Genomic DNA, 22,827 nt, shown 5'->3' with positions numbered 1-22,827 from the left:
GGACCATCTCCTAACTAATCTACCTATCTTTAATCTTGCATCCCTCTTACCCATCTCCCATAAAGTGAATAATTTTCTCAAGAACAAGTCAGTTTATTACTTTCTGGTCAAAACCTTTCAGTGGATGTGAGGTGTCCCACAAACGTTCATATGTGGGGTTTTCAAGATGGCGGCCTAGAGGGTGGCTGCATTTCATGTTGCTCCAGGACTCAGGAGTCAAAAGAGGAGATTGAGAGACTTGGGACCAACTCAAAGCAGCCGGGTGACTCTCTCCCATTGGGGAGGCGACCTGGATGGGACGGTAGTCCCGGAACGCAGGGAACTTTGTGAAGTAGAGTTGCTCTGCGAGACGCCCCTCCCCCCACTGGAGCAGTGAACCCGGACAACTGGGAGCATCGGAGAGGAGGCCGCTCAGCACAGTGCTGGGACTCGGAGCAACCACTGGGGTTCTGGCGGCTGCCCAGGGGAGGAGTGGCAAGGAGAGCTGTTTGGACTCAGAGAGACCACTTCAGAACACTCCTGCCCTGAGGAGGAGGAGGAGTGTGGCCGCTTGGATTCGGAGTGACTATACCAGAGCTACAGGCGGTTGCCAGAGGAGAAGCGGTGCGGCGAGCTGTTTCGACTCAGACCACTTCTGAACACCGGGGCCTGCCCGGAGGAGGAGGAGGAGGAGCAGGAGCGCGGCGGGTCGTTTGGACTCGCAGTGACTGCATTAGAGCTCCAGGCGGCTGCTTAGAGGAGGAGGCAAGTGGTGAGTTGTTTGGACTTAAAGCGACCGCTCCTGAACACAGGGGGGCTGCCTGGAGGAGGAGCACGGTGGGTCACTTGGTCTCGAGTGGCTGCACCAGAGGTCCGGGCGGCTGCCCAGAGGAGGCGTGCAGCGGGTGACGTGGATTCAGAGCCACTCAGAGCGACCGCTCCTGAACACCCGGGGGGGTTACCTGGAGGAGGAGGAGGAATGGGGCGGGTCACTTCAACTCGGAGTGATTGCCCAGGGCTACGGGTGGTTGGTGGGAGGAGGAAGCACACAGTGAGTTGCTCGGACTCCTAGTGACCGCACCGGAATACTGGGCAGCTGTCTGGAGGAAGAGGCGTGTGGCGGGTCTCTGGGACACAGAGCAATTGTACGGGGCCCCAGGTGGCTGCTCAGAGGAGGGGCCGCATAGCCAGGTGATTAGGTGCAGAACAGGGTCCCAGGATCTAGGAGGCTTCTTGGTGGAAGAGCCGCACAGAGACACGCTTAGGGCGGAGCAAAGGTTCCAGGCCTGCGGGCAGATTCTCTGAGGAGGGGCAGCCTAAGGAGATTCATCTGCGAAGGGTGAGGCTCCCAGGCCCAGGAGGTAGGGCCAGGCCCCTGGGAAATTTACAGAGGAAGGCAGCCCAGCCCAGGCGGTAGCTGTAAATTGAGGAGAACCTCTAGGAGGGGAACTGACCAGCGAGACCTCCCCACCAGGTGAGTCTTCCCTGGCGGGTGAGGTTTCCCCACAAGGACAGTAAAACCAGAGACACAGGCCCAAACAGGCCTTGCCTCAGCCCGCAGCCTAGTTCCCCTTTAGATGACCATTGGTCAACAAGTGGAGGCACCTCTGCCCACTAGCAGGGAATATACCCCACCTGAAGGCCACCACTCCTAGAGAGGCAGCTTCTTTGTGGTGTACCACATTATCAACTTCCTCCAAGACTTCAGCCTACTGAAGGCTAAGAGGGGATATATATAGAAATCTTCAAGGACATTGTAAGTCAATAGAGGAAATCTGCAATATCTCAGTGCTCCACTGATACCTGAACAATATGAGAAAACAAGGAAAGAAAATGCTGCAAACAAATCTAGACATTACATCAATAAAACCCAATGACAGCATGGCAGAAGAAATGATAGAAAAGGAGTTCAGAATGTACATAATTAAAATGATCAGGGAAGCAAACGATGAGATGAAAGAGCAAATGCACGCACTGAATGATGAGATGAAAGAGCAAATGCACGCACTGAATGATGAGATGAAAGAGCAAATGCAGGCATTGAATGATCGCACCAATCAACAGTTAAAAGAGCAAATACAGGAAGCAAAAGATCATTTCAATAAAGAGTTAGAGATATTGAAAAAAAAAACCAAACAGAAATCCTTGAAATGAAGGAAACAATAAACCAAATTAAGAACTCCATAGAAAGCATATCCAGTAGGATAGAACACCTGGAAGACAGAACCTCAGACATTGAAGACAAAATATTTAACCTTGAAAACAAAGTTGAACAAACAGAGAAGATGGTAAGAAATCATGAACAGAATCTACAAGAATTATGGGTTAACATGAAAAAGGCAAATTTAAGACTTATTGGGATTGAGGAAGGCTTAGAGAAAAAGACCAAAGGAATGAACAATCTATTCAATGAAATAATATCAGAAAATTTCCCAAATCTGAAGAATGAAATGGAAAATCAAGTTCAAGAGGCTTATAGGACTCCAAATACACAAAATTACAACAGACCCACACCAAGGCACATTATTATGAAAATACCTAACATACAAAATAAAGACAGAATTTTAAAGGCTGTGAGAGAAAAGAACCAAATTACATTCAGGGGGAAACCAATACGGATATCAGCAGATTTTTCAATCCAGACCCTAAAAGCTAGAAGGGCCTGGAACAACATTTTTCAAGCCCTGAAAGAAAATGGATGCCAACCAAGAATCTTATACCCAGCAAAACTTACCTTCAAATTTGACGATGAAATAAAATCCTTCCAAGATAAATAAAAGCTAAAAGAATTTACAAAAAGAAAGCCAGCATTACAGAACATTCTCAGCAAAATATTCCATGAGGAAGAGATGAAAAACAAAGAAGCAAATCAGCAAAGGGAGGAATTATCCTAAAGGAATTGTCAAATAAAGGAGGAAACAAGTTGTGTCAAATAAATAAACAAATAAAATTTAAAAATGAACCATATGACCGGGAAACCAAATCATATCTCAATAATAACCCTGAATGTTAATGGCCTGAATTCATCAATCAAAAGACATAGACTGGCAGATTGGATTAAAAAGAAGGATCCAACAATATGTTGCCTACAAGAGACTTACCTCATAGAAAAAGATACCCATAGACTAAAGGTGAAAGGATGGGGAAAATCATACCATGCACATGGACTCAGCAAAAAAGCTGGAGTATCCATCCTCATTTCAGATAATGTGGACTTCAAGCCAAAGTTAGTCAGAAGGGATAAAGAAGGTCATTTCATACTGCTTAAGGGAAGCATAAATCAGCAAGATATAACAATCATAAACATCTATGCCCCAAACAGTGGCTCATCCACGTATGTCAAACAAATCCTTCTCAATTTCAGAAACCAAATAGACCATAACACAATAATACTAGGTGATTTTAACATGCCTCTCTCACCACTGGACAGATCTTCCAGACAAAAATTGAACAAAGAAACCATAGATCTCAATAACACAATCAATAATTTAGACTTAATGGACATTTATAGAATATACCATCCAACCAAAAGCGAATACACTTTCTTCTCAGCAGCACATGGATCCTTCTCTAAAATAGACCATATATTATGCCACAAAGCTAATGTTAGCAAATACAAGAAGATAGAGACACTGCCTTGTATTCTATCAGATCATAATGGATGGAAGTTAGAAATAAATGAAAGAGTAAAACACAGAAACTATTGCAACATCTGGAGATTAAACAATATGCTATTATATGATGAATGGATAACAGAAGATATTAGGAAGGAAATTAAAAAATTCTTAGAGGTAAATGAGAACAAAGAAACATCATATCAAAATCTCTGGGACACTATGAAAGCAGTACTTAGAGGGAAATTTATTTCATAGAGCGCATTTAATAAAAGAAGTAAAACTCAACAAATAAACGACCTAACACTACAGCTCAAAGCCCTAGAAAAAGAAGAACAGACCAGCACCAAAAGTAGTAGAAGACAGGAAATAGTTGAACTCAGAGCTGAAATCAATGAAATTGAAACAAAAGAAACAATACAAAAAATTGACAAAATAAATAGTTGGTTCTTTGAAAAAATAAACAAAATTGATAAACCTTTAGCCACACTAACAAAGAGAAGACGAGAGAAAACCCAAATCACTAAAATTCGTAATGAACAAGGAAATATCACAACAGACAGGATGGAAATACAAAACATAATTAGAAGCTATTTTGAAAATCTATACTCCAACAAAATAGAAAATTTCGAAGACATCAACAGGTTTCTAGAGACATACGAATTGCCTAAACTGAATGAGAAAGACATACACAATTTAAATAGACCAATTTCAAATACTGAATTAGAAGAAGTCATCAAAAGCCTACCAACAAAGAAAAGTCCGGGACCAGATGGGTTCTCAGCCGAGTTCTACAAAACCTTTAAAGAAGAGCTCATTCCAATACTTCTCAAAGTATTCCATAAAATAGAAGAGGAGGAAACCCTCCCAAACTCATTCTATGAAGCCAATATCACACTGATACCTAAACCAGACAGAGACTCATCAAGGAAAGAAAATTTCAGACCAATATCCTTAATGAACATCGACACAAAAATTCTCAACAAAATTTTAGCAAATTGCATACAAAAACATATTAAAAAAATAGTGCACCATGATCAAGTGGGTTTCATCCCAGGGATGCAAGGTTGGTTCAACATCCGGAAATCAATAAATGTAATTCACCATATCAATAGACTTAAAGTCAAGAATCACATGATTATTTCAATAGATGAAGAAAAAGCATTTGATAAAATACAGCACCCCTTCATGCTCAAAACACTAGAAAAAATAGGGATAATGGGAACATTCCTTAACATTGTAAAGGCCATTTATGCTAAGCCCATGGCTAATGTCATTCTAAATGGTGAAAAACTGAAAGCATTCTCCCTAAAAACTGGAACAAGGCAGGGATGCCCTCTTTCACCACTTCTATTCAACATCGTTCTTGAGACTCTAGCCAGAGCAATTAGGCAAACCAAAGAAATTAAAGGGATACGAATTGGAAAAGAAGAACTCAAACTATCCCTGTTCACTCATGACATGATTATATATTTAGAGGAACCTGGAAATTCCACCAGAAAACTCTTAGAACTCATAAGTGAATTCAGTAACGTAGCAGGTTACAAGATCAATGCTCATAAATCCAACGCATTTTTATACATAAGTGATGAATCTTCAGAAAGAGAAATTAGGAAAACTATCCCATTCACAATAGCCTCGAAAAAAATAAAATACTTGGGAATCAATCTCACAAAAGAGGTGAAAGACCTCTACAATGAGAACTACAGAACACTAAAGAAAGAAATTAAAGAACACCTTAGAAGATGGAAAGATCTCCCATGTTCTTGGATAGGAAGAATTAATATTGTCAAAATGGCCATACTACCTAAAGAGCTATACAGATTCAATGCAATTCCAATTAAAATCCCAATGACGTACCTTACAGAAATAGAGCAAGCAATTATGAAATTCATCTGGAAGAATAAGAAACCCAGAATAGCTAAAGCAATCCTTAGCAGGAAGAGTGAAACAGGGGGTATTGCAATACCAGATCTTCAACTCTACTACAAAGCAATAGTAACAAAAACGGCATGGTATTGGTACCAAAATAGACAGGTAGATCAATGGTACAGAATAGAGGACACGGACACAAACCCAAATAAATACAATTTTCTCATACTAGACAAAGGTGCCAAAAATATGTAATGGAGAAAAGATAGCCTCTTCAACAAATGGTGCTGGGAGAATTGGAAATCCATATGCAACAGAATGAAACTAAACCCATATCTCTCACCCTGCACGAAACTAAACTCAAAATGGATTAAGGACCTCAGAATCAGACCAGAGACCCTGCAGATTATAGAAGAAAAAGTAGGTCCAGATCTTCAACATGTCGGCTTAGGACCAGACTTCCTTAACAGGACTCCCATAGCACAAGAAATAAAAGCAAGAATCAATAACTGGGATAGATTCAAACTAAAAAGCTTTCTCTCAGCAAAGGAAACTATCAGCAATGCGAAGAAAGAGCCTACAGAGTGGGAGAATATCTTTGCCAATCATACTTCAGATAGAGTGCTAATCTCCAGAATCTATAAAGAACTCAAAAAACTCTACTCTAAGAATACAAATAATCCAGTCGACAAATGGGCTAAGGAAATGAATAGACACTTCACAGAAGAAGATCTACAAGCAATCAACAAACATATGGAAAAATGTTCAACATCTCTAGTAATAAGAGAAATGCAAATCAAAACCACCCTAAGATTCCATCTCACCCCAATTAGAATGGCATTCATCAAGAATACAAGCAACAACAGGTGTTGGCGAGGATGCGGGGAGAAAGGTACACTCATACATAGCTGGTGGGGCTGCAAATTAGTGCAGCCACTCTGGAAAGCAGTGTGGAGATTCCTTAGAAAACTTGGAATGGACCCTCCATTTGACCCAGCTATCCCACTCCTTGGCCTATACCCAAAGGACTTAAAATCAGCATACTATAGAGATACAGCCACATCAATGTTCATAGCTGCTCAATTCACAATAGCCAGACTGTGGAACCAACCTAGATGTCCTTCAATTGATGAATGGATAAAGAAACTGTGGTATATATATACAATGGAATATTACTCAGCCATTAAGAATGATAAAATTATGGCATTTGCACGCAAATGGATGAAATTGGAGAATATCATGCTAAGTGAGATAAGCCAATCTCAAAAAGCCAAAGGACAAACGATATCGCTAATAAGTGGATGATGACATATAATGGGGGGAGGGAAGGGTTTGTGTTAGGGTTAGAGTTAGGGTTAGGGAGGTAGGCATGTATGGAGGAAGGAAGGACTGTATAGAGGGAAAAGAGGGGTGGGAGGGGTGGGGAGAAGGGAAAAAATAACAGAATGAATCAAACAACATTACTGTATGTAAATTTATGATTACACAAATGGTATGCCTTACACCATGTACAAACAGAGAAACAATATGTATCCCATTTGTTTACAATAAAAAAAATACATTATTAAATAAAAAAAAAAAGTTCATGTGTGAGACAGCACAAGAAGGTTTGGAGGAGAAATAATTGGATTATAGCTTAACCTATTCAGTGAATTAATCCCTCATGTGATTAACTGAGTGTTAACTCAAGGCAGGTGGGGTGCAGCTGGAGGAGGTGGGACATTGGGGACATGGCTTTGGGGTATATACTTATATCTGATAAGTGAAGTCTCTCTCTCTCTGCTTCCTAATCATCATGTGATCTGCTTCCTTCTGCCACACTCTTCCGCCATGATGTTCATCTTCAAATTGAGCCCTGAGGAATGAGTCTTCTGTCCATGGACTGAGACCTCTGAAACCATGAGCCCCCAAATAAACTTTTCCTTCCCTAAACTTTGGTCAGGTCCTTTAGTCACAGCAGTGAAAAATCTGACTAAAACAAGTGGATTTCCATTGCCTGCTAGATAAAGTCTATATTATTATAGTCAACAGAGTTCCCCAGCTGTGCCTGAAATGAATGACAAGTGTATCCTTGTACTGGATCCCCTTGGCCCTGGGAAGAGCTGAGGAAGAGGAGCTGGGGAAGAAGATCTTGAGACACTGACATTAGTAAGAGCAGTCTTTGAACTTGTGAAAAAATTTAGAAAAAGGCCTTTCAAAACTTTGGTGCCTCCCTCCTGTCTAAAATTCTATTTAGAGGCTGGAGAGTAGTAGTGCATGCCTATAATCCCAGCTGCTCAGGAGGCTGAGACATGAGGACTGCGAGTTCAAGACAAGCCTCAGCAACTGAGCAAGGCCCTAAGCAACTTAGTGAGAGCCTGTCTCAAAATGAAAAATAAATAAAAAGGACTGGGGAAATTGCCCATTGGTTAAGCACTTCTGGGTTCAATCCCTGGAACCAAATTATTTATATAATATATATATATATTATATGTTAGTATATATTATATATATAATATATGTACAAATTATACACACACACACACACTCCTAAACAACACAGACACACATGCATGCACATACACACACACATTCACATTCTTTTTCTTGATACATGAATATACAGATGTTTGCCAGTGGTTCTTGAACATTATGATGCATCAGAATCCCAAAGGAACAAATCAAGATGCATATTCTCAGAAGATTAGTATAGTTGAAAATCTTCCCTTTTAAGAAACAGCCTGTGCAACTCTTATACAGATGGACTATGGACTACATTTGGAGAATTACAGCCCAATCAAGCTATATTGGACCATACCATTATTTTCCAAATGCACATGCTCTCCCTTTTGTCTTTGCCCATACTTTCCCCTTTTCCTGGGAATCCTGTCCCCCATCTATTCAACTAGCAAGTCCTTATTAATTCTCCAAGCTTATAATTAAACTCATTTCCTCTAGAAAGATGTTTTCCTGACTCCCAAGGTCACATTAGATTCTCTAGATTCCTAGATTCTCTCAGTCTCTTGCTTTAAATCATTACCTGACTGCAGGTTCCATGGGGGTAGAAATCATGCTAACCTTGTTAACCATTTTATCCCTAATACACTCCAGCACATAACCTAGTTCATGGTAGGCATTCAGTAAATAATGTAATTAATATATTGTCTTAAATGCAGGTCCCAAAGGATGCCTAATTGAGTTGGCCATTTGAGATCGAGGTGTGATAACCTCTGTCAGCATCAAAATAAAGCAAGCCGCCCTAGGAACACAATTTTTCACTACTTCCCATATCCTAGTTCATATGCTCATTCCTTGTGCTTTACATAAAAATAATCTCTTGCTTCCAAAATTATTTCTGTGCTGTGTGGTCATCACCCCTTATCACTTCTAAGGCCCCAGAAGTACACACACACACACACACACAATACTTCTTTGTCATCCCTGACACTGTGTTCTCTTTATCCTCCTCTTGGCAATCACAATCATTGCCCAGTATCCTTCAGAAATGTTTTTCTTTTTGACTTCCTTTCTGAATGATTTTCACCTATCTCAGCCAGGGATGACATTTCAGTGTAACCTAAACCAGAGGATTGTGAGGCATTCCTTGAACCTTTCACTCTCTCTACTAGCAGGGGTACTTGTTCTAGGACAACCTGGTTTTCCCAGAACATTCCTACTTTTAATATTGAAAGTCCTTGTCCAAACACACTATCACATGCCTATAATTCCAACTAGTTTGGAGGCTGAAGCAGGAGAATCTCAAGTTCAAGGCCACTCTTATCAACATAAGGAGACATCCTCTCAAAAGAAAAATAAAATACTTCATCCCAGGAGATCCATCAGTCCTCAGCAAACCATAATGGTTGGTCAATCTGTTTTCATTTATAACAGTAATTAGCTCTCTCTGCTACTTGGATAAGAAAATACAGACTGCTTAGCCAACAGTAGAACCTTTAGATGAGAATACCAAAAATGGCACCACGACCACCATTTCCATACAGTTATGGATGCTACTCCATCTTGACTGTTTCTTGAATGTGGTGTTCTTTTGTTTGTTTTTGATTTTTTGTCATGCTAGGAATCAAACCCAGAGCCTTAGTCATGCTACGCAAGTTCTTGTGTTCTTCCTCACCCTTTCCTATGTGTGCACACGCCAAAATTCTCCCCTAATACACCATAGATGCGATGTTTGACTTACCTACCCTGGCCTTTTCTCACAGTTTCAGATCCAGGCTTCATTGCCAGCAAGCCTCTGGACAAGAGTTAGTTTTGTTGTTGCTTTGCCACTTTTTAAAATCAAGATAAAATTCACCATTTTAAAGCAGTTACAGTATTTTTTTAAGATATTCACAATGTTGTGCAACCATCATCACCCTCTAATGCCAGAATATTTCCATCACCCTAAAAAGAAACCCTATACCTGAGCAGAGACCTTCAGGGTCCCCCTTCACTAACAAATAAACCTGTTATTTGAATGTGATTATGATGATAAAAACACTGGGTCCGGGCTGGGGAGATAGCTCAGTTGGTAGAGTGCTTGCCTTGCAAGCACAGGCCCTGGGTTCGATCCCCAGCACTGCAAAAAAAAAAAAAATAGGTCCAGCATGTTCAATTGTTTTTCTAGTATAATGGCATATACCAATCCAACAAACCTGGTCCCTTTTGCAACCAAAAATGACACATTTGAGGATACAATAACAAATGTAACAGTTCCCTACATGGAAAAAAAATCATATAAATAATAACAATAACTGCTTCCATTTATATGCTGCCTATAGGATAGAAGAGGTTTTCACAAACTCCACGTCATTTGATAATACACATATATCTCTGAGACTCATGCAAGGTTTCTGAGCTGGTCAGGAGCAGAGCCAGAGTAGAACTGATTGCTTGACTCCTAGTCCAGTGCCCTTCCCAGACTCCATAATGCCTCTATAGTTGAGCTGATTGTTGGCTCAGTCAGTATTTATGGAGTCAATCTTCATTCTGATGTAAAGTTGACTGGTCCTTGATAGGATTCTAAATCCTAAATTTACTTTTATTTGCCTGATCAAACTCCAGGCAGTGAGACAACTAAGGATGACATCCAAGAAGGAGTTACGGCCAAAAACCGAAGGCATGACTTAGCACCCACCCCTCCTCCTGAGGACATGGTAAACATACACCCAGGAGAAGGGACACCATTGAAAGAGCTCCAACCTCCCTCAACCATACATTTCTCCTCTTTAGAGGTCACCTGAACTAAACTTGACTGACTTGCATTTCCCCTTCATCCTTGTATTTCCTTATTCTCTCCTAGGGGTGCTAACAGGAGAAGCCTGAAGACCATATGGTAATAATGATATTGACCCCTTATATCTGCATGAACCTTTGTGGGTTTATAAAGCCTTTTCATATGCATTATGGATATTTAAGCCTCTCAATAGCCCTGTGAAGTAAATTAGTATTATCCCCACTTAATAGAAAAGTCAATTGAGACCCAGAAGGGTGAGCAGATATGCCTTTGTCCCACAGTTAGTATGTGGAAGAGCCAAGGGTCAAAGACAGGTGGCTTGACAAGGTCACACATTATATATTTGGCTCCCATGCAGTCAAGAGTTGACTAGAGTTCTAGTCTGCTAGGACACTGTCTTAGTTTCATTTGTGCTACTATAACAAAATACCACAGACTGGCAAATTTACAATGACATAAATTTATTAGCTCATCGTTCTGGAGGCTGGGAAGTCCAAGAATGAGGGACCGCATCTTTGCTGAATTATTTCATGGAAGAACAAAGAGAGTAGGGGGGATAAAAAGGGTGAATCCACTGTCATGATAACAAACTCACCTGCACAAAAATAGCATTCTCATGAGGGTGGAGTCCTTGCAACCCAAACACCTCCCAAAGAAACCACCCCCCAGAAACCATCACAACAATGAAACCCCAACATGAGTTCCAGAGGTGATGAACATTCAAACCATAGAAGATATAGTGGCCCCCAGGCCCCAGTAAGTTACCTCTCTTTACATTACCAGCCCCCAGTTCTAAGGTAGTCAGTGCCTCGGGATTGCTTACCTAATTGCTACCTCCATGCCCCAATCAAGCAAGCATTTCAAACATATAATGGGAGAACTAGAGTCATAAAAATCCTAAACAGATTCAAAGCAGCAATTTTAACCTTCTACTCTACCTTCCAGTATGCCTACCATTCCATCTGGGGTCTCGACAACTACACTTCTAACTTTCTGCTGGTTTATAGACAGTAAGGGAGCCTCCCCAAGTTCCAAAGTCCTTACAAGAAGAGTCAGTCAGACTTGAAACCGATAACTGGTTCTGTTGTTTAGTTTACGACCAGAGGCCTGGTTCCAGCTCTGGCTCTGGCTCTTGGCTGGCCTCTGTGAACAGAAAGAAGGAAACTCGTTTTTCATCCTCTGTTTCCAAAGTCCGATCTAACTGTCTGCACGCAAATTCCATGACGGAGTTAGGCGCTTCAGGCAGCGGCAGGTGGAAAGTGTTTCATTCCTGATGGGAATTCCTGGGCCCAAATCCCAAGCCCCTCCTTCCCTTCTCATAGCAGTTCATAGGCCCCAGCTCTCTGATTGCCCCACCATCTCCTAAGCAAAGCAAACAGAATCCCAGCTCTGACAGCTCCAGCAGCTCCTTAAGTGCTGAGTGCTTACCTGACTTAGAAACCAGGACCTCCCAGAAACTGATTCTTGGCTTAGCTCTGCAGGTCAGTGGCAAATGCTCTGGACTAGAAATGAGCAGCCCAAGACTCTAGGCCCTCCTCTACTTCTTTTAAGACCTAAATATTCTCATCTAGAAAGTAAAGATAACAATGACTTCCTAGGCTGCACCCACAGGATTTTGCACAGAAAATGAAAAATGGTAGCCAAAAACAAAGGACAGGACTGGGGGTGTAGCTCAGTGGTAGGGTGCTTGCCTAGCATGCATGAGGCCCTGGGTTCAATCCTCAGCACTGAAAAAGAAAGATATGCATTGTTTTCTCAAGCCCCATCCTCCACTCTGTTCCCCGAGTCTGAAGGTTATCTAAATTGAAGCTGATGAGGGTGGCATGTGAAGAATGTGTGAGGGGGTGCTTCCCCAGCAGACAGGATAAAGGTCCGGGCATGAGTCCATACGAGTATGAGCAAGTGCTGAAGTAGGGAGACTAGGTGCCAAGAGCACAGAGCTGATGTGCCCAGTGTATATGAATCAGATCCATGTACAAAGCACAGCAGTGCCCATCCTCACCCAGCCCTCTTCTATACTGCTATTAACTCGCTCCTACAAGATCAGTCTTTGCTGAGGCTTGTGCAAAAAGAAGATCCCTTCTTCTCACTGTGATCCTGGCTTAGCTCCAGTGTATGAAGACAGCCAAGGAACCCAGGCTTTGTACTCCAGGAGCTCATATCTATATTGGGGAAACATCCACAGACTTGAAAAAATGACTCTCAGTTTAAGATACGTTGAAGTTGAAATGTCTAAGGGACATCTAGGTGAAGGTTCCACCAGCCAAATTGAATATGTGAACCTGAGGATCAAGAAAAAGGTCAGGGTTGGAGATATAACTCAGTGGTATAGTGCTTGCCTTGAATGCATGAGACCCTGGGTTTCATCCCCAGCACTGAAAAAAAAAAGAAAAAAGAAAAAGTTCAGGGAGAGACTGAAATCATCTTGAGGTCATTGTTAAAGCCATGGAAGTAAATAGGATATCCCAGAGATCTGAGGGATACTGTGACTGAAAAAGCAAGGATGGAAAAGAGCCAATGACTTTGAGAAATGGTAAGAATAAGTAGAATGGGTCAACCAAGGAGACTGAGAAAGAACCATCAGAGAATAGGAAACCCAAGAGAACAACAAGGGAGAAGAGTTGTTAGGAAGAGGGGTGAGTACAGAGAAAAGCAGTCAAGAAAATGAGCACGGAATATACCATTCGACTTGGTAACCTTTGGGAGTATGGTTTCAATCAAGTCTTAAGGGCACCATCTAGACAGTGGAGAGAACTGTCTGAGATAAGGTAGCCAGAGTTGGCACCAAGGTTTGAAAGGTTTTTAAGTTAATGACAGGATGAAGGGATAGCTAAATTCTTACCTGAACCACAAGGTTCAGGACTTTCAAGAATAGGCAGAGCTAAATTTCCTATACTCCATTATCACTCTCTTGTCAAAGTCACCTTAGGCTCCTTGGTCTCCTTCCCGTCTTCTGACCCTAGTTCACTGCCTGCCTTGTCCTATCCTGTTTCTAATGGACTACAAGGAACTTAACCAAAGAGATATAGAGGGAGGGCTAGAGATGTAGCTCAGTGGTAATGTTCTTGCTTAGCATGTGTGAGGCCCTGGATTCCATGCCTAGCACTACAAAACGGAAAAGGAAGAGGAAAGAGAAGGAGAAGCAGGAGGAAGAGGAGGAGAATCAGAAGAAGGAGAAAAAGAGGAGGAGGAAAAAAGAAAAAAAAATAAATATAGGGGGGATGGGAATGTAGCTTAGTGGTAGAGAACTGGCCCAGCATGTGCAAGGCCCTGGGTTCAGTCTCTAGTACCACAAAAGAAAAAAAAAAGAAAAGAAATATAGAACTAGTGCTTGTCCTCTGACCCCATCTAGGATCTACCAACTACCCAACATACTTTCTAGTCATCTCATGTTCACTGCCCAAAGAATGGTTTCAATTCTCGTCCACTTTCCTTAATGTACTAGCCTCTGCCTACTTTTCTTGGCAGATGATCTCGCCTCCTACTATACCTACAAGATAGTCTTACCAGGCCCCATCTCAGTCCACTCCTCTACCTGAAACATCTTAAACTACACCAATTCTCTCAATTCTCCTCCTTCCCTTGAATCTTTGAGAAGAATGCCAGTGATCCAACCCATGCCTTCAGCTTCCACCAGGCCTCCTCCAGAACTCCAAATCCCTCAGTTTTATTATTCCCTCTCAGAATTATTCAGATGTGTGTTATTTTGTCTCACCAGCAAGACCCTGAGCTCCTTGTGGCAGAAACTGTTATACTGTCCCATAGCTTCTATAGCAAAGCTTATAAATTGACTTGAGAAAGCAACCTGATTTCAAGAATTCTATTTCCAGCCAGGCACAGGGTGCATGCCTGTAATCCTAACATTTTGGGAGGCTAAGGCAGTAGGGTGGCAAGTTCAAAGCCAGCCTCAGCACTTAGTGAGGCCCTGAGCTACTTAATGAGACTCTGTCTCAAAATAAAATATAAAAAAAGGACTGGCATTCTACTGTCATGTATAACTAATTAGAACAAATAAAAAGTATTTTTAAAAAACAAAAAAAAGGTTAGGGATGTGGCTCAGTGGTTAAGCATCTCTGGGTTCAAAAGAAAGAAAAAAAAGAGAGAGAATTCAATTCAAAGTAACTCCTGGAAAACCATAGCTTCTGAGGAGCAATTTAGCAGAGTAGTTGAGAGTCCATACTTTGGAGACAGACTACATGGACTGGAATCCAGGCTTCATCATTACTAGTTATGTGATCTTGGATAATTTACTTTTCCCTGAACGTTTATTAGGAAAATTTTCAAACATGTAAAAAAGTTGAAAGAATTTTATAGTGAACACCCATATACTCATCACTAGATCCTGCCACTAACATTTTGCTATAGTTGCTTTAACATATACATGCCTCTCTAACCATCTACCATCTGTCACAACATCACTTTTTTTGTTATTATATCATATAATAAGCTGCAGACATCAGTACACTTCCCCCTAAACACTTTTGCAGGTATATCATTAACTAGAGTTCAGGATAATTCACATTTAACTTCCCTATGTCTCATTTTCCTCATATGTAACACAGATAATTATAGAACCTACTTTAAAAGATTTAATATACATAAAAGTTTAGAATACTAGAAAGCACTCAAAAATATTAGCAATGGGGCTGGAAAGTAGTTCAGTGGTAGAATGCTTGCCTAGCATGTACAAAGCCCTGGGTTCCATCCCCAGCACTGCCAAAATATAGTGTTAATCATTACTGTTATTACTCTAGCAAACTCAATTACCCAAGTTGCTCCAGATAAGTACACAAACAAATCCATGAATAATCTCATGGGTCTTCTGGGGTCCTCACATTAATAGGAGTTTCTCCTTGCTCCCCAAAGAGACAACTCCCTCCACCCTTCTCCCCACTGGGTAGTCACCGAGGCCTGAAACCATATAACTTCCTTGTTGACTGTGATTTCTTTGTCATCTGTCTTTTCCACACGCTAGCTAGAAGCACTTGGAGAAAGAACACTTGCAAAGGGCTGGAAAGGTCTTTCTGCAAGGGAATATCTTTCCTCTATGCCACAATGTCCTTGATTCTGTTTCAAGTCACAATCTAATCTCACTTGAAAATCACAGCTGGAAGAACGACTGAATAGCATATTTGCTCTGTAAGCCAAATCGGCAACTTAAGTAGCAAGGAGAAGATGGCACAGATCATAACAAAAGCATCCCTCTTCTAAGAGGAGCCACGGGTTGCTAAAGAGACTTGGGTAACAGCTTAATCACATTCCCTGATATTATATGTAACTAGGTGGGAAAAGTCTTAACCTAAAAGAATACAATCCAGCCACTTCCCTGGGAAGTTTACTCTCTGGGCCCCATTACCACACCTCTTCTTAAACAAGTTGTATATATTGTAGACAGAAGTCTAAGATGGTTTCCTAAGATTCCTGGCCCCTGGTGTATAAATCTCCCCCCACTTATTCAATCAAATGTGAAGCTAGGTACTGCTTTAAGGGATTTCTCAAATGTAACTGAAGTCCCTAATTAATTAACTTTAATTTAGGGAGATTATTCTGGGTGGGCCTGACCTAAACAGTTGAAGACTCTGCAATAAATCAGACACATTCAAAGCAGCAGAGCTTCTTCTATTGGTCTTGAAAAAGCAAACAATCATGTCATGAACTTCCCATGGAAGGGACCACATAGCAAGGACCTGAGGACAGCCTATAGGAGCTGAGCATGGTCTCCAGCCAACAGCCAGAAGGAAAATGGAGACCTCAGTCCTACAACTAGAAGGAAAAAAATTCTGCCAAAAATCTGAGATCTTGGAAGAGGAGTCCAATGAGACTGCAGCCCTAGCCAACACCATAATTTCAGTCAATGAGACCCTGAACAAAGAACCCAGCCAAGACATACCTGGACCCTTGACCCAGAAAATACTGTGAGGTAACAAATATTCAGTAAATAAATGTAAGTCAATGAATTTGTAGTTATTTGTTACACAGCAATAGAAAACTAATACAGCATGGAAAATCCCCCTCCTCCTCCCTTTGTTCACTGAATTCGAGGTTGGAATTTGCAAAGAGGTTTGACCAAGAAACCAAGGGCAACCAAAACAAACACCAACAGAGATTCAGCTAAGTAGACAGAGCACTGAACTCTGATCTGAAATAACTGAAGTAGTTCCACATGTTGGCCTCTCTGTCATCCATAGCTAATGGGACATCCCACCCAGTTCCTTCTGCTTATTCCTCAGCACAGTCTAGGGTGAGAGTCAGTGGCAAAGAAGCTACTCATATCCTAAAGCCCAAGCTCTAGGTTATGCCCTGCTGTATTTCCAAAGCCTCCACAGCCTTCTAGAACATAAAGACCTTCTCCATCTTTATCCTAAAGATCAGTCTTTAGTCTTTAGGACATGCTGGGCATGTCGGTGGATGCCTGTATTCCCAGCTACTCTGGAGGATGAGGCAAGAGAATCACACATTCAAGATCAGTCTCAGCAACTTATGAGACCCTATTTCAAAATAAAAAATAAAAACAGTTGGGGATTGAGCTCAGTGATAAAGCATGCCTGAGTTCAATTCCTAGTACCAAAGAAGAAAAAAAAATCTGTCTTTGAAGTTACATATCCTTCTGTACCAACCTTACAGTCAGTCCTCTGATCAATAGGATATTTCTGGGTCCATCCACTGCATATGTCATGCTCCCTCCTGACCTAATCTTCCCTGTCCTATGGGCTACTGACTGACGTTTATTCACAGAAAGTTTGTAGGTTTGTGCTCTTTAATTAGTGAAATTAAGACAACTGCTGATTAAGGCCTCATGGAACTGCCCACTTCTTCCCTCCTTAAAAGTGCAAATATGCTTCCAGAAGTTGCTTTATTCTCTTAAACCAGGTGGTCATTCTTCAATTCAGTCTCCAAAAACAACACATGAATTCCCTAAAACCATGCTCCAAAAGTGCAATTCCAGTTTGTATTATATGGCATAGTTGGACACATTATATAATCACTGGCTATCAGAGCTAAAAGAGACCTTACAGATTTTCTAACTGTGGTGCCCAAACGTGAGTTGTGATTAGAATCCACAGGAAGGTGCCAGGGATGGTGGTACATGCCTGTAATCCCAGTTACTTGGGAGGTAGAAGCAGGAGTATTGCAAGTTTGAGACCAGCTTGGGCAACTTAGTGAGACCCTCACTCAAAATAAAAAGTTTGGGGATGTAGCTCAATGGTAAAGCACCCCTGGGTTCAATCCCCAGTACTGAAAAAAAAATCCACAGGAAGCCTGGGGGTACAGTTCAATGGTAGAACATTTGCCTAGCATGAGTGAGGCCCTGGGTTCCATCCCCAAAACAACAACAACAAAAAGTTTCTAAGAATTCACTGGTGAACTCGTTTGGTACAGATCCTATGTCCCATACCCACATATTGACATTTGGGACAACTTGTATACTGTTCAGGACTCCATCCCTTTAAAAAAAAAAAAATGCCTCCAGCTAGGTGCAATAGCAAACGCTTATAATCCCAGCCACTTGGGAACCCAAGGCAGAAGGATCCCTATTTCAAGGATCCCAGCATCAGCAACTTAGTGAGGTCCTAAGCAACTTAGTGAGAACCTCTCTCAAAATAAATAAAAAGGGCTGGTGATGAGGTTCAGTAGTTAAGTGCCTCTGGGTTCAATCCCTGGCACAAAAAAGTAAAGTTTTTTTAAATGCCTCCAGATGATTCTGATGCTCACCTAGATTTGGAAACCAATGTCTTTGTTTTTCTTCCTTCCAAGCATGTGACTTTCTTTTCCTATGCCCCTGTGGGTTGCCACACTGTTGACATCTGCCCTCTACAACCCTTGCTCCATTAACTGTCATCTTTTTGAAACCAAAAATGCTTAAAGAAATGGTTAGCAATAATGATGTTGAGAAGAAGATATTTAATCCACACAAAAAGTCTGTGGCATGGGAGTATTATCTCCATTTTTTAGTTGAGGAAATGGAAGATTAAGTAATTTATCAGGAATCACATAGCTAGACTAGTAACTGGTGGCACTGACAACCAAGTCTCCTAAGTCTAGAGTTCCCTTTGCTTCATAATGATTTTGTTGACCAAGTTGGTGAAGACTTCTCCAAGGTTCTGGAAAGGGCTATAGTAGAAGGGGAATATCAGACAGGGACTGCAGACTAACAAACAGTGAAACTAGAAAAATGGTTCTCACACCAATGGTTCTCACAAATGGCACACAACTGTAATCCCAGCAACTCTTAAGGCTGAAGCAGAAGGATCAGTGCCTTCAAAGCCATCTCAGCAACTTAGTGAAACCCTAGCCACTTAGCAAAACCCTGCTTCAAAATTTTAAAAAACTTAAAAACTGGGATGGGGGCTGGGGCTATAGCTCTGTGGTACAGCGCTTGCCTAGCACATGTGAGGCAATAGGTTCGATCCTCAGCACTGCATAAAAACAAATAAAACAAAGTTTAATTCTTAACTGGGATGTGACTGTGTGGTAGAGCACCCCTGGGTCCAATCCCTGGTACCAAATAAAAAAGCGATTCTTAACCTGGGATGATTTTGCCCACCCCGTCCCTGCCCCACAGGGATATATTGGACATTTTAAGTTGTCATATTTGGGGGAAAAGCTACAACTCAGAGAGGGAGTGCTACTGGCATCCTGTATGTAGAGGCCAGGGAAGCTAATGAACATCCTATACTGCACAGGGCAGCCTATATGCACATGCCCCAAAGAATCATCCAGCTTAAAACATCAAGAGTGCTGAGGCTGGGGCTGGGGAGATAGCTCAGTTGGTAGAGTGCTTGCCTCGCAAGCACAAGGCCCTGGGTTCGATCCCCAGCACCAAAGAGTGCTGAGGCTGAGAAAACTTGACTTAGAGAAGTATACTTCTTTTAGCTACAAACAGAATGAGGTAAAAATAAAATAGGGTAAGGAAGGAGTGCCAGGACTCTGGTACCACACTGTCTAGCCCCTACCCAAAGAGGTCTCACATAAGCCATGAAGGTGTTTTGCTTAAAAGCACTGCTGTGATTTGGATGTGGCTTGCACCCTGAAGGTTCATGTATTCGAAACTTGGTCCTCAATGTGGTGGTATTAAGAGGTGAGGTCTAGGGGCACTGCCTTCAGAAGGAATTAATGTTGGTTTCACCAACTGAAGTTCCCACTGAGTAATAATAAAAGAGCAATTCTAACCCCTGAATGTCTCCAATTTCTCTTGCCATGTGATTTCTCCCTCTCACATGCTCTCCTGTCATGAAGCCATCTGCCACGTTGTGATGCAGCCAAGGGGGCCCACACAAAAGCAAAGCAGATGTTGGAGTCATACTCTTAAGTCTTCAGAGCATTAGCAAAATAAACTTCTTTACTTTATAAAGTTCCCAGCCTTGGGTATCTTGTTATAGCAATAGAAAATGGGTTAATACAAGCCCTAAAAGCAATGTTCCAATTCTCCCCCTATCTTGGAACTTTTCAAAGTGGACTTTACAACCACAGTTCCAGAAATACTATCTAGACTAACATGGGTGAGAATAATGCCTTCACAAAGGAATAAGACTCAAGAGAGAGGGATAGAGATAAAAAGGCAGAGAAACAGAGACATGGACTGTACACAGAAAACCAACTTCAGAATAGGATCAGAAAATAGCCAAAAGACCTTCCAATTGAATACTCACAAAATAAATAATATAACTGGAAAAATTAATCTAAAATATAAATGTTTCTGAGGTAGGAAGAAAGTGAAGAAATTCAAGACTGAGAAATACTTGGTCAATGAGTCAGGAGCTGGTCTTAATCTGTAGTCAATCACAAGAGTTAATCTGGGGCTCCCTAGGCAGTCCCAGGGTCATGGCACAAGAGAGATCTGGCCCTCTATCCAGAGTCCTAATCATTAGGAAAAGCACCCTGAGCTTGGTAGACTGACAATAGGAAGTCTAAAGAAGATCTTGAAATATGATCCTAGAGAATTAGTCAGTGTGATTGATGATGACAGATGAAAGACACTAAATCTGGAATGCAGCAAATCCTAGAAGGGAAATGAGAGCATACATTTAGACTGTGTAAACAAAGCTAAAGAAAATGGAACTGGTTGGATAGGGCTGGGGTAAAGGGATCATGAGTAAGAGAATTCTGAATCTCAGGGAGATAAGGAATCAGAATTCTTTGGGATATAGTCAACTCTTAGGGTAATACAGAGCTGTAGGGAAAGAGAGGTTCCTTCCAGGTAAACTGGTGGGCAGAGAAAGCTTCACAATGATTGATTAGATGACTATTTACTGAGCAAATCTTTACCAAGAGCAAAATATGCAGAAGATTATGTTAAGAAATGTTGGGAATGCAAAGGAAATGCTAAACATAGTCCCTTTCTTCCAATAGCATACAATGTCCTTCAAGAAACATGTCAACAGAACCATACATCATTGGCTAGATCACTGATAAAGACAGGTAATATATGTCCAGATAGACAGTGGACTTTGGAGAAGGCACTCAGACCTAATTTCTACAGAAACATTTTGAGGAGCTGAGCCTTGAATGATAGGTGAGACTTGCAAAGCTAGAAGGAAAAAGAAAAAATCTGTCCAAAGAAGCAGAACAATCAAGACCATACCCACCAAAATACAAATGACACTCTTCACAGAACTAGAAAAATCAGTCCTTAAATTCATTTGGAATAATAAGAGGCCTAGAATAGCCAAAGCAATTCTGAACAAGAAAAGTGATACAGGTGGCATCACAATACACAATCTCAAATTATACTACAGAGCTATAATAACAAAATCAGCATGGTACTAGTATCAAAACAGAGATGAAGATCAATGGAATAGAAGTCACAGACAAATTCACATACTTAAAGCCATCTGACATTTGATAAATGTGGCAACAATGTAAGTTGGAGAAAAGACAACCTTTTTTGACAAATGATGCTGGGAAAACTAGATATTCATATGTACAAGAATGAAATTAGATACCTTCTTTTACCATGCGTAAAAGTCAAATCAAAATGGATCAAATACTTAGGGATTAGACCAGAAACCATATAACTGTTAGAAGAAAACATAGGATGAACACTCCTTCATTGAGGTGCAGGTACCAACTTTGTTAGGAAGAATCTTAAAGTTCAAAAAATCAAACCAAAAATCAATAAGTGGGATGCCATCAAACTAAAAAGCTTCTACACAGCAAAGGAAATTATTTAGAGAGTAAAGAGAGCCTACAGAATGGGCAAAAAAAACCCTTTGTCCAACACTCCTCAGATAAGGGATTAATATCTAGAATATACAAAGAACTCAAAATATTTAACACTAAAAAACAAATTACCCAATTAATAAATGCACCAAAGAACTAAATAGAAACTTCTCAAAAAGAGGAAATACAAATGGCCACAGATGTATGAAAAAATGTTCAACATCTCTAGCAATCAGGAAAATGCAAATCAAAACTACACTAAGTTTTCATCTCATCCCAGTCAAAATGGCCACGATCAAAACACAAACAATAATAAATGATGGAGGGAATGTGGGGGAAAAGGTACACTCGTACATTGCTGGTGGGACTGCAAACTAGCACAACCACTGTGGAAAACAGTGTGGACCCTCCTCAAAACCTAGGAACGGAACCACCATATGACCCAGCTATCCCACTCCTCAGTATTTAACCAAAAGAACTAAGATCAACATACTATAGTGACACAGCCACTTCTGTTTACAGCAGCACAATTCACAGTTGTCAAATTATGGAATGGACCCAGATGCTCATCAATGCACGACCGGATCAAGAAAATGTGGTATGTATACACAGTGAAGTTCTACTCAGCCATAAAGAATAAAATAATGGCATTTGCTGGTAAATGGATGGAAATGGAGAAAATCCTGCTAAATGAAATAAGCCAGACTCAGAAAATCAAGAGTAGAAGATTTCCCTCATAAGTGGAAGCTAGAGCAAAAGAAGGGAAATAAGGTGGGAGAGGAGGGGATCAGATATTATAAAGACTTATGGTAGATCATTAGAGTAGGAAAATGAGGGGGGGAGTTAAAAGGGAATGGATTTAACAACATCATGTCATATAAATACATAAATATACCACAAAGAATTTTACCAGTATGTATATATAGAAAATACCAATCAAAACTAAATAAAGGAGTGAAAGGAAGACTAATAGAGGAGAAGAAAGAGAAT

The 22,827-nt window shown here is 41.0% G+C and overlaps 1 long non-coding RNA gene across 1 annotated transcript in view; it reads right to left on the bottom strand.

The window, feature by feature from the left end:
• LOC306650808 overlaps positions 1-12,390 on the bottom strand; it is a 176,946-nt gene extending 164,556 nt beyond the window's left edge. The window contains exon 1 of the long non-coding RNA XR_013761033.1: positions 12,106-12,390. This is a non-coding gene — a long non-coding RNA (uncharacterized lncRNA). The remainder of the gene's footprint in view (positions 1-12,105) is intronic.
• Between the last annotated feature and the right edge of the window lie 10,437 nt (positions 12,391-22,827).

This window comes from Sciurus vulgaris (assembly GCF_902686455.1).
Source record: "Sciurus vulgaris genome assembly, chromosome: X".
In the NCBI taxonomy this organism is placed as follows: domain Eukaryota; kingdom Metazoa; phylum Chordata; class Mammalia; order Rodentia; family Sciuridae; genus Sciurus; species Sciurus vulgaris.
Note: the sequence above shows the minus strand (reverse complement) of the source record. Positions and strands in the feature narration are given on the sequence as shown.